The sequence below is a fragment of the Schistocerca gregaria genome, chromosome 8 (assembly GCF_023897955.1).
Source record: "Schistocerca gregaria isolate iqSchGreg1 chromosome 8, iqSchGreg1.2, whole genome shotgun sequence".
In the NCBI taxonomy this organism is placed as follows: domain Eukaryota; kingdom Metazoa; phylum Arthropoda; class Insecta; order Orthoptera; family Acrididae; genus Schistocerca; species Schistocerca gregaria.
The window spans coordinates 235,218,274-235,228,797 of NC_064927.1; the positions used below are offsets into that span (position 1 = coordinate 235,218,274).

Below are 10,524 nucleotides of genomic sequence, written 5' to 3' on the forward strand. Positions count from 1 at the left end.
CCGAGCAACTCCAAACCCTTCCTCAACAATACAACGCCGTCTCCGTGAACAAGGTTTAAATGAAATTAGAATTATACTGATAACCTCAGCTCCTTACGGGAGTTGATACATATCAATAGGGACAGGTAGAAATGTGTGCCCCGACCGGGATTCGAACGCGGGATCTCCTGCTTACATGGCAGACGCTCTATCCATCTCTCTTTACTTTTTTTTGGTCTCATTTTGTTCGTTTTCGTCCGTCGTATCTGCTCGGTGCGGACGTCGCAAGACACCCGTTTTAGTTTGTCGTTGATCCATTAACTCAGTTTTTTTTATTACAGAGGGCAGCTAAGCCTCTGACCGAACACGCTGAGCTACCGAGCCGGCTATCTGAGCCACCGACGGCACAGAGGATAGCGAGACTGCAGGGACTAACTCGCGCACCCCTCCCGCGAGACCCACATTCTCACCTTGTATGTCCACACACTACATTCGTAGTGTCCCACCCAAACACACTCATTACTCGTTGAAGACATTCTTACCAAGTCCCGTAAGAGTTTGGGGAATAGGTGTGCATCCGCACAGAAGAACGTCATGGCCGGTATTGCCAGAACTATTACTATAGATATGGTGTCTGTTCTTTCGGGCATGAAATTAGAATGATACTGATACCTTCAGCTGCTTACGGACATTGATACATATCAACGGGGAGATGTCCGAAAGAACAACCACAATATCCACATAAGTAAAGTTTTAAATGGGTGCTTAGCGGTCAAAACCTCTTAATTATTCAAACAAAACGAGGCGAAACGATTGCAACTGGCAAACCAACATAAAAATTGGAACGTGCAACAATGGTCAAAGGTACTAGTCATGGATGAATGTAACTTTGAAGTATTTGGAAACCATCGTTGAATACTTGTTCGTCGACTTTTCGTCATGGTGTGGGGATGTTTTGCGGTTGATAAAGCCGGTGATAAAGTGAGAATTCCTGGAAAGTTAAAGAAGAAAGGATATCACAGGTTACTGATCAATGATGCAGTTCCATCTGGCAAGAAAAGTTTTGGCCGTGGGTTTGTTCTGCAGCAGGACAACAATCCGAAAATTGCTTGTAAACTGCGCAGATGGTACGTCAGTAGAAAAGAGAAATGCGGGAAACTGAAGACTTTGAAATGGTCAAGTCAGTTACCTGACTGAAATCTCACTGAAGTCTTGTGGGAGAAAGTTGGCAGGGAGGTCAGAAAACTGTCATCTAATGTTGAAGAGCTCCGGGAATAATTTACAGATGTGTTGGATTGCAGTATCTGTAAAAACACCAAAGTACCTTATCTCCAGAATGCCTTGAGTTTGTGCAGCTATTCTGAGAGCAAAAGGTGGATACTTTGAAGAGCCTAAAATCTAAACTATAGACGACATAATCATCTAGAGAGATTCAGCAACTGTACAGATATTTGAGCTAATTGACATTTATTTTTCCGTCTCAGTTGCACAGTATTAATTAGTTAACATGTTTCGTTCACTCTGGATCACCTTTAGCACTCTGATATTTAGTTCTGAGTAGACAAGACGGGTTGTTGATGCAACTACTTATATCTGAAGATAATCTAGAGTGATTGAAACATGTTATGTTATAAAAAATGCGCAACTGAGACGAAACAGTAAATGATAAGGGTATTAAATTCGAAACCATGTTGTATAATGCTTAATGATAGAGAGAGAAAATACTTAATTTTCTTGATCTACTTAGCCTGTACAGTGTGTTTGTACATTGAAATTAAGTATACAGTTTCTTTTCATGAGTAATCAAGACCTTTTGACCGGTAGTCTAAATACTATGGAACTAAGGATAGTGTGCAGGATGCGTGATTACTCCTTGTTCTTTAATTGCAACCAGTTCGCGGACCTACTAGCAAGGGGTTTTTCACTTGTACAACTTCATAACTTCTATTAACTCCGCGCTATTCATTCCAGCTTATGTTTTCTCTGTACCAAAAGAAAAATATTCGCTTTCCTCCAAACCATTGTCGAAGTTGCGTGAAATGGGCGCAAGATCGGGGCTGTACGGAGGATGATCTAGAGTTTCCCATCGAAAAGATGTGATGAGATCTTTGGTCTGATTCGCCACATGCGGACGGGCATTGTCTTGCAGCAAAACGATGCTCTTGCTCAACTTCCGTGAACTGTTGCTTTGATTCTGGCGCGATGTAGGCCACCCATGTTTCATCGCCCGTAACAATTTGGGTTAAGAAGTCATCACCGTCGTTGTGGTACCGCTCAAGGAAAGTCAATGCGCTGTCTAAAGGTTTGGTTTTGTGCACATCCGTCAACATTTTCGGTACCCAACGTGCACACAATTTTGGTAATTCAAGTGCTCGGCCACAGTGCCATACAAAACACCACGAGGAACATCAGGAAAGTCATCCCGCAAGGAGGAAATCGTAAAGCGTCTGTTTTCTCTCACCATACTGTCCTCTTCCTGTACTAAACTTTCATTAACGATTGAAGGACGCCCACTCCGTTGTTCATCATGCACATTTGTGCGGCCGTCTTTAAATGCTCTCACCCACTTTCTTACCATTCCATCACTCATAATGTTTTCTCCGTAAACTGCACAGATCTTGCGATGAATATCGATCGCTTTTAGGCTTTTAACACTAAGAAATCTTATAACAGCCCGTACTTCACAGTCGGCGGGACTCACGATTATCGGAGGCATCTTAGACACTCAGTACACAACTTAAACAAGGAAGAATCAGACTGTAATGGCGTCAGTGCGTAGATTAAGGTACAGGCTTTCATGTAAAAATAAAATTATTGAGATATTTTAGCACGTTTTTTTTAAATTTCAAAAGGGTACTTACTTAAAAAATACGCCTCGTATTTCTGTTTCTTCCTGTTTCATTCACATATGAAGCGTGTTAAGAACGACTACCTAATGTCTCTCCATACACTGTAATTAGTCTAGTATTGTCCTCGCAGCACATAATGGACCAATGCATAGGAGACGCTAGTATATTCCTAGTTTCTTCACGTAATACTGTGTTTTGAAAATTTGTGAGCAGGCTTTCACAGAGTAAATGGCGACTGTCTTGAGGCTTCTGCTACCTGAGGTTTTTTTAGCAGTGTCATGGATGTCCTCCCTTAAGTCAAACAAATTGAGACCCTTTGTGGTGACCTTCTTTGTATACGTTTAAAATCCAGTTTTAGGCTTTTTTGGATCGGGAACTCCACCCCTGAGCAGTGCTCTAGGACAGGCCTAGCCAAACAGCGCTCCGCGAGCGCTCTGGCTGCTCTCCTACCTCAAGTTCTGAGCGCAGCGGCAGGTTGGGTTCAGCGTGAGAAGGAAGAGGAAAATGAAAACTGCAGCCTGACGCTACCAGAGCCCAACAATGGTCGTGTCAGACGCCAATCACTTTGCTGACTGTACTGGTTGCATTAAAATATTTAAGATCTACGTTTGGAGTACTATGGCGTCTACATACTCGTCCAAAAAAGGAAAAGTGGAGAAGCTCATCCTTCAGTGCTGAACGGGAATAGCCTTACTTTTTTGTATCATTTTAAGACCATGCAAAGTGTTTAGTATCCCGTCTCACTGTTACGCCTGGAAAACATTCGAATGTCATTACAATACTAGCCATGAAGACAATGTTGTTGTTATAGTCTCCAGTCCAGAGACTAGTTTGATGCGGCTCTCCATGCTACCCTATCCTGTGCAAGCTTCTTCATCTCCCAGTACCTACTGCAGCCTACATCCTTCTGAATCTGCTTAGTGTATTCATCTCTCGGTCTTATCTCTTGGTCTCCCTCTACGGTTTTTACCCTCCACGCTGCCCTCCAATACTAAATTGGTGATCCCTCGATGTCTCAGAACATTTCCTACCAACTGATCCCTTCTTCTAGTCCAGTTGTGCCAAAAACTCCTCTTCTCCCCAATTCTATTCAATACCCCCTCATTAGTTATGTGATCTACCTATCTAATCTTCAGCATTCTTCTGTAGCACAACATTTCGAAAGCTTCTATTCTCTTCTTGTCCAAATTACTTATCGTCCACGTGTCACTTCCATACATGGCTACACTCCATATAAATACTTTTAGAAACGACTTCCTGACATTTAAATCTATCCATGATGTTAACAAATTTCTCTTTTTCAGAAACGCTTTCCTTGCCATTGCCAGTCTACATATTATATCCTCTCTACTTCGACCATCATCAGTTATTTTGCTCCCCAAATAGCAAAACTCATTTACTACTTTAAGCCTCTCTTTTCCTAATCTAATTCCCGCAGCATCACCCGATTTAATTCGACTACATTCCATTATCTTCATTTTGCTTCTGTTGATGTTCATCTTATATTCTCCTTTCAAGACACTGTTCATTCCGTTCTGATGCTCTTCCAGGTCCTTTTCTGTCTCTGACAGAATTACAATGTCATCGGCGAACCTCAAAGTTTTTACTACTTCTCCATGGATTTTAATTCCTACTCCGAATTTTTCTTTTGTTTCTTTTACTGTTTACTCAATATACAGATTGAATAACATCGGGGAGAGACTACAACCCTGTCTCACACCCTTCCCAACCACTGCATCCCCTTCATGCCCCTCGACTCTTATAACTGCCATCTGGTTTCTGTACAAATTGTAAATAGCCTTTCGCTCCCTGTATTTTACCCCTGCCACCTTCAGAATTTGAAAGAGAGTATTCCAGTCAACATTGTCAAAAGCTTTCTCTAAGTCTACAAATGCTATAAACGTAGGTTTGCCTTTCCTTAATCTATTTTCTAAGATAAGCCGTAGGGTCAGTACTGCCTCACGTGTTCCAACATTTCTACGGAATCCAAACTGATCTTCTCCGAGGTCGGCTTCTACTAGTTTTTCCATTCGTCTGTAAAGAATTCGTGTCAGTATTTTGCAGCCGTGGCAATATGACGCACTTATCTTCTGAAGGACGACCGTGATTGCTGGCTGAAGCGGAGATGGGTCTTAGGGAAAAAACTGACTTAACGGTTAGTATAGCGGTGACAAAAATGTTTTATGGTCGATATCACAAATTATTTGAATTCATTAAGTGTCCTAATGGAATATGAGAACCATTTCGTAACAGATGTGGTGGGCAAGATTGATGCTGTTAAAAAAGTGAAGTAACCCTTTACAAAAATCAGCTTCAAGTTGATGACATGGAAAATTTCCTGTTACTCAAAACAGTCATTTGTGGACCAGACATGATTGACTACGTTTGAGTATTTGAAACGTTTCAGTATGTGTCCTCAAAGATATTCCAAGACACCGCAAGACTAAAGACGAATTTCGATTTATTTGTTATGGCACTCTCAGTTTTGGCTGCTAACAGTCTTCGAAGTCTAGCTGATACACGCACAGTGTAGCACCAAGTTTAGCGACGTTTTTGTCCAATCCAGGAATTTACAAGACTTTTATAAAAATTTACCCCAGGAGTAATATCTTCGACTGCACAGACAATCTGTTCAAGTTATTCTGAACATTTTTTTTCCTTTTATGAAACTGAAAAACTCCTGGCAACGCGTTGTTTTAACAGATTTCAGCCTGCATAGGTCTGTGTGTGTGATTTTATCACGAATGATAGTGCCAGATATACACGGTTATTCTAAATGATGGACCCATTTTCAAAAATTCGCATGTATTCAAATACAAGTCCAAAATGAACAAGCATTATACGAATAAAAAGAGGAAATTTCAAAGTTTTTGGTGGGCGGCGATGGTTTCAGAAGCGACCGGTAGACTTCGCGCGGCAATAGGGTCGTCATTCCGTTTCACTGTCAGTTGTGAGTGAGATGGCGACTGTGGAGCACAAGGCTTTCTGCGTTCTTGAGTTCACGACCAAGTGCGGGCATTTCGTGCCAGATTAGGTATTCAATTACCAACTCGCAAAAGCATTAGCCGTTGGTTTAAGCAATTTAAACTGACTGGGAGTGTGTGTAAAGGACAAAGAAAAGTCAGACTGCGTGTGTCAGAAGATGATGTCCGACGGATTCTAGAAAATTTTGTGTGCAGTCCCAGTAAGTCTACCAATAAAGCCAGTCGAGAACATGGAATACCCCAACCAACTGTGTGGAAAGTTCTGAGACGGCGTTTGCTGTGCAAGCCCTACCGATTACAAGTTATGCATGGTTCTCAACCCCAATGACAAAGACAACCAACCATCTCGCATTTTGTGGTTATGTGCTAGCAAAGATGGAGCATGACGCATTTCTACAGGGTGTAATTTTTAGCGATGAAGCGACGTTCTACCTCAGTGGAAAAGTCAACAGACACAATGTTCACATATTGGGCTTGGAAAATCCACATTAACCCTTCCAACACGAAAGAGACTCACTGAAGATCAACATGTTCTGTGTCGTATCCCGTACAAAGTTTTATAGACCATTTTTCTTTAAGGAAGGAACTGTAGCCCATACCTGGACATGTTGGAACAATGGCCATTCCCTCAAGTTATGTAAGATTCTCAGGACATTTTCTAACAGGACAGAGCTCGCCCCTTTGGCACCGTGATGTACGAGGCTTTTTGAATGACTCCCTTCCTCAGCGCGGGACCGGTCGCACGGGACTTGAGGATCTGGCTCTGCACTTCTGGCCACCGAGATCTCCTGATCTCATACCCTGCGACTTTTTCTTATAGAGTTATGTGAAGGAAGCTGTTTACGTCCCGTCTCTATCAACCACTTGAACAATCACTGCTGCCGTTCACTCAGTAACAGCAGATACGCATTTGCGTGTGTGGGACGAGTCTGGCTTCCGCGTCGATGTTTGCTGTGCAGCTAACACTGGCCACATTGAACATTTACAACATTTATCACATTCTTAATTAATAAATAATTATTAAATCTAATTAATTACAAATTATTACAAACTATTAAACTTATTAAATTGATATCAAACATTATGAAAAAAAGCTTTGAAACTTCCTCCTTTCATAGTATAAAGCTCGTTCATTTTGGATTTGTACCGGAATAAATACGAAGTTTTGAAAATGGGACCATCATTTAGAATAACCCTGTATTAAATATTCTAATGGCGAAATGTATAAAATATCGCAACTTAAATGCCTGATTGAAGTTCTACCCTCCTGTGCTATCACTAATGTATTTATTTGTCAACAGACTTGCCACAGTGGTAACACTGGTTCCCGTCAGATCACCGAAGTTAAGCACTGTCGGGCTGGGCTAGCACTTGGGTGGGTGACCATACGGTCTGCCAAGTGCTGTTGGTAAGCGGGGTGCACTCAGCCCTTTTGAGGCAACCTGAGGAGCTACTTGATTGATTGATTGAGAAGTAGCGGCTCCAGACTCGTAAACTGGCATAGAGCCAGGAGAACTGCGCGGCTGACCACATCCCCCTCTGTATCCGCATACAATGACTCCTGTGGTCGGATGGTGACATGGCGGCAGGTCCATACTGTTGGGCCTTCAAGGCCTGTTCAGGCGGAGTATAGTTTAGTTTAATTTATTTATTTAATCACGCAATAAGGGTTACTGCTCTGGCAGAAAAACAAAAAGTTGAAAATAAAGACAAATGATAAAATCCTTATTATAAAAGGATTCTGCAATATTCCCCTCATAAAAAAGTAGTTGAACTGTTTTGCAAACATGTCTTTTTAAGTTACTCACACATGCAGCCTTCGGCATACAGCTGTCTCACTGACACATCTCCTCGGAATAGTACAGTGGTGGGGAAAACCAGAGCGCTGAGCAGCTGCGATCGTGGAGTGCGAGAGTGCTCCAGAAGTGTAAATCCTGGACAGGTCTGCTCTAGAATGAGCAGCACGAGTGATTTTTAATTAATCTCCTTTGCAGACTAATCGCTTTCTCTAAGTATCCTACCAATGTATCGAAATCTACTATCTGCTTTACCTATGCTTAGCCTATGTCATTGTTCCATTTAATATCCTCTCAGATTGTTACACCGAGGTATTTGTATGAATTGACTGATTCCATTTTGCCCCATTGGTATTGTACTCACATGATACTGAGTTTTTTTCTTTTAATGAGGTGTACAATTTTACTTGTGTCTACACTCAGAGAAATTTGAAATCTTATGAAGATCGGACAGGACATTTGTGTCTCATTACTCAGATAGTACTTTATTACACAAAACAGCATCATCTGCAAAAAGTCTGAACCTATGGTTAATTTTTCTGCCGCATCATTAACACATGAACATGAACAGTAAAGGTTCCAAAATACTTCCCTAGGGCACATGTTACTTCTACATCTGTCGATGAGTCTCCATCGAAAGTAACATGCATATATATGTGGTGGTGTCTGTTCTTTCATATATGGCTGAAAGAACAGACATAACATATGTATATATACATACAATTAATGCGAGATGGCCAATGAGCGAAATGGCTCTGAGCACTATGGGACTTAACTGCTGTGGTCATCAGTGCCCTAGAACTAGGAAAGACTTAAACCTAACTAACCTAAGGACATGACACACATCCATGCCCGAGGCAGGATTCGAACCTGCGACCGTGGCGGTCACGCGGTACCAGACTGTAGCGCCTAGAGCCGCTGGCCAGTGATCTCTTCAGTGCAGATTAACAACTGTCTGGAACTCTTACGAGGATCGGCTAAATGCCGGGAGTAACGAGGATAATGGTCAAGGGGTATTACATTAGTGGTGTGTGGATAAGTTGAGATTTTGGGTCTGACAGGAGGCGTTCTAGGGTAATTCACGCAGCTGCAATAACCACTGTATCCGGATCGCTCGGTGGTCAGAGCATCTGCCTAATAAGCAGGAGATCTCAGGTTCGAATCCTATTCCAGCACCAATTTTCAATTTTCCCTATTGATTTCAATCAATGCCCACTTCGCAGCCAATAACTGTAATTATCTTGTGTCTTAAGTTTCCCTTTACCTTAACAGCAAAGGGGACAGGAGGGCTTATGGCTTGAAGTAGATGCTCATCAGTTTTTGCCCCCATGTCCTGAATTAAATTCCTAACCTATCTGCAGCGTCTCGTGAAGTGAAAGCGTGTGACACTGTTCATGATGATCCGATCGTCATATGGCGACGTTAATCTCTGTTGTCCCCATGGTGCTATTCGAGACGAGTAGGCTATGTGGCTCATCATCCAACACATACGTTACACCACTCTACACCCACCTATTACAGTCACGTACACTTACATGTACACTTAAACACCACACAATGCTCTCACATCGCGAAAGACAGATGCCTACAGGTGCGAGGCCAGAAAACACCTTTCCAGTTCAGGGGGCTGAACCTGCCCTTCGAAGTCTCTTAGCCGATCGTGGCGTAAGAGTTTACTTTTCTTTACCAAGAAATCCTCAAAACAGTAACACTTTTCGTTTGACACCCCGCACTTTCGAACTTTCATTAATAAGCGTTGGTGTGGTTTTGGGTCAAAAACTTTTCGTAAGTCGAAAAATACTGCATTCATCTGATTATCTTGATATGCGGTTTTCGGGATATCACGGGAGGAAAAAATCAATGGTTTAGCTTGACCAGTGTTTTCAGGATTCATGATGGTTGGAATGGAGGTCATACTTTTCGAGATACCTCATTAGATTTGGGCTCAGAAAAAGTTCTAAGGTTCTACAGCAGATGGATGTCAACCAGTTTGGACGGTTGTTTTTCGGGTTTCTACCACTACCCGAGACACTAAACCCTGGACATATGTGATCTATGCTTTCTTAAAACCACTGAAAATGGCTCAAATGGCTCTGAGCACTATGGGACTTAACTTCTGAGGTCATCAGTCCCCTAGAACTTAGAGCTATTTAAACCTAAGTATCCTAAAGAAATCACACACATCCATGCCCGAGGAAGGATTCGAACCTGCGACCGTAGTGGCAGCGTGGTTCCAGACTGTAGCGCCTAGAACCGCTAGGCCACCCCGGCCTAAAACCACTGGACACAGACTTTTATTCGAGGGATCTACGGTATATTTTCTCATTGGAGAGGGAGAGCGAAAGAGACGGAAATTAGATACTGTTATTCGTTAACAGTGGAAATAACATTATTTTTTCTTTACATTATTATAATAAAAGAAGTTTGTTGTTTTTCTTCTTGGGTGCTTCGTTGTTCAAGAGGGGCACGATATATCACGCCATGACGGCGATTGTAATCTTTTAAATCAGCTCTTGTGGCCGCACATCACATGTAGTACCAACAGTTAAACACGGAGGAGCAGATGTTATGGTATGGGATGTTTTTGTGATTAGCGTGTGGCATCTTTATCGCACTTGATAAAACTCTAAATGCGGACTTATTTATAAACACTAATACTTATTTAAATACATTAATCTCTAAAAACGAAGGAACAAACGACTCATATCTTTTCTTATAATCCTCTCTCACTGTAGCAATCTTTCTTATCAAACCCAGCGGATTAGAAAATTTATCTTTTTGAATTGCTCAGTGAATATCTCCATGGCAGCTCTATAACTATACGGTGACGACCCACTCACTATGAGTACAATATTATACGTGAAAATGACTTCTCCTTTTCTGAAAATGTGTGTGACAAAACTAACTTTTGTAAGA

The 10,524-nt window shown here is 41.9% G+C and overlaps 1 pseudogene; it reads left to right on the forward strand.

Moving 5' to 3' along the window:
* Positions 1 to 7,105: 7,105 nt before the first annotated feature.
* Positions 7,106 to 7,223, forward strand: LOC126285473 (5S ribosomal RNA; annotated as a pseudogene).
* Positions 7,224 to 10,524: the final 3,301 nt, after the last annotated feature.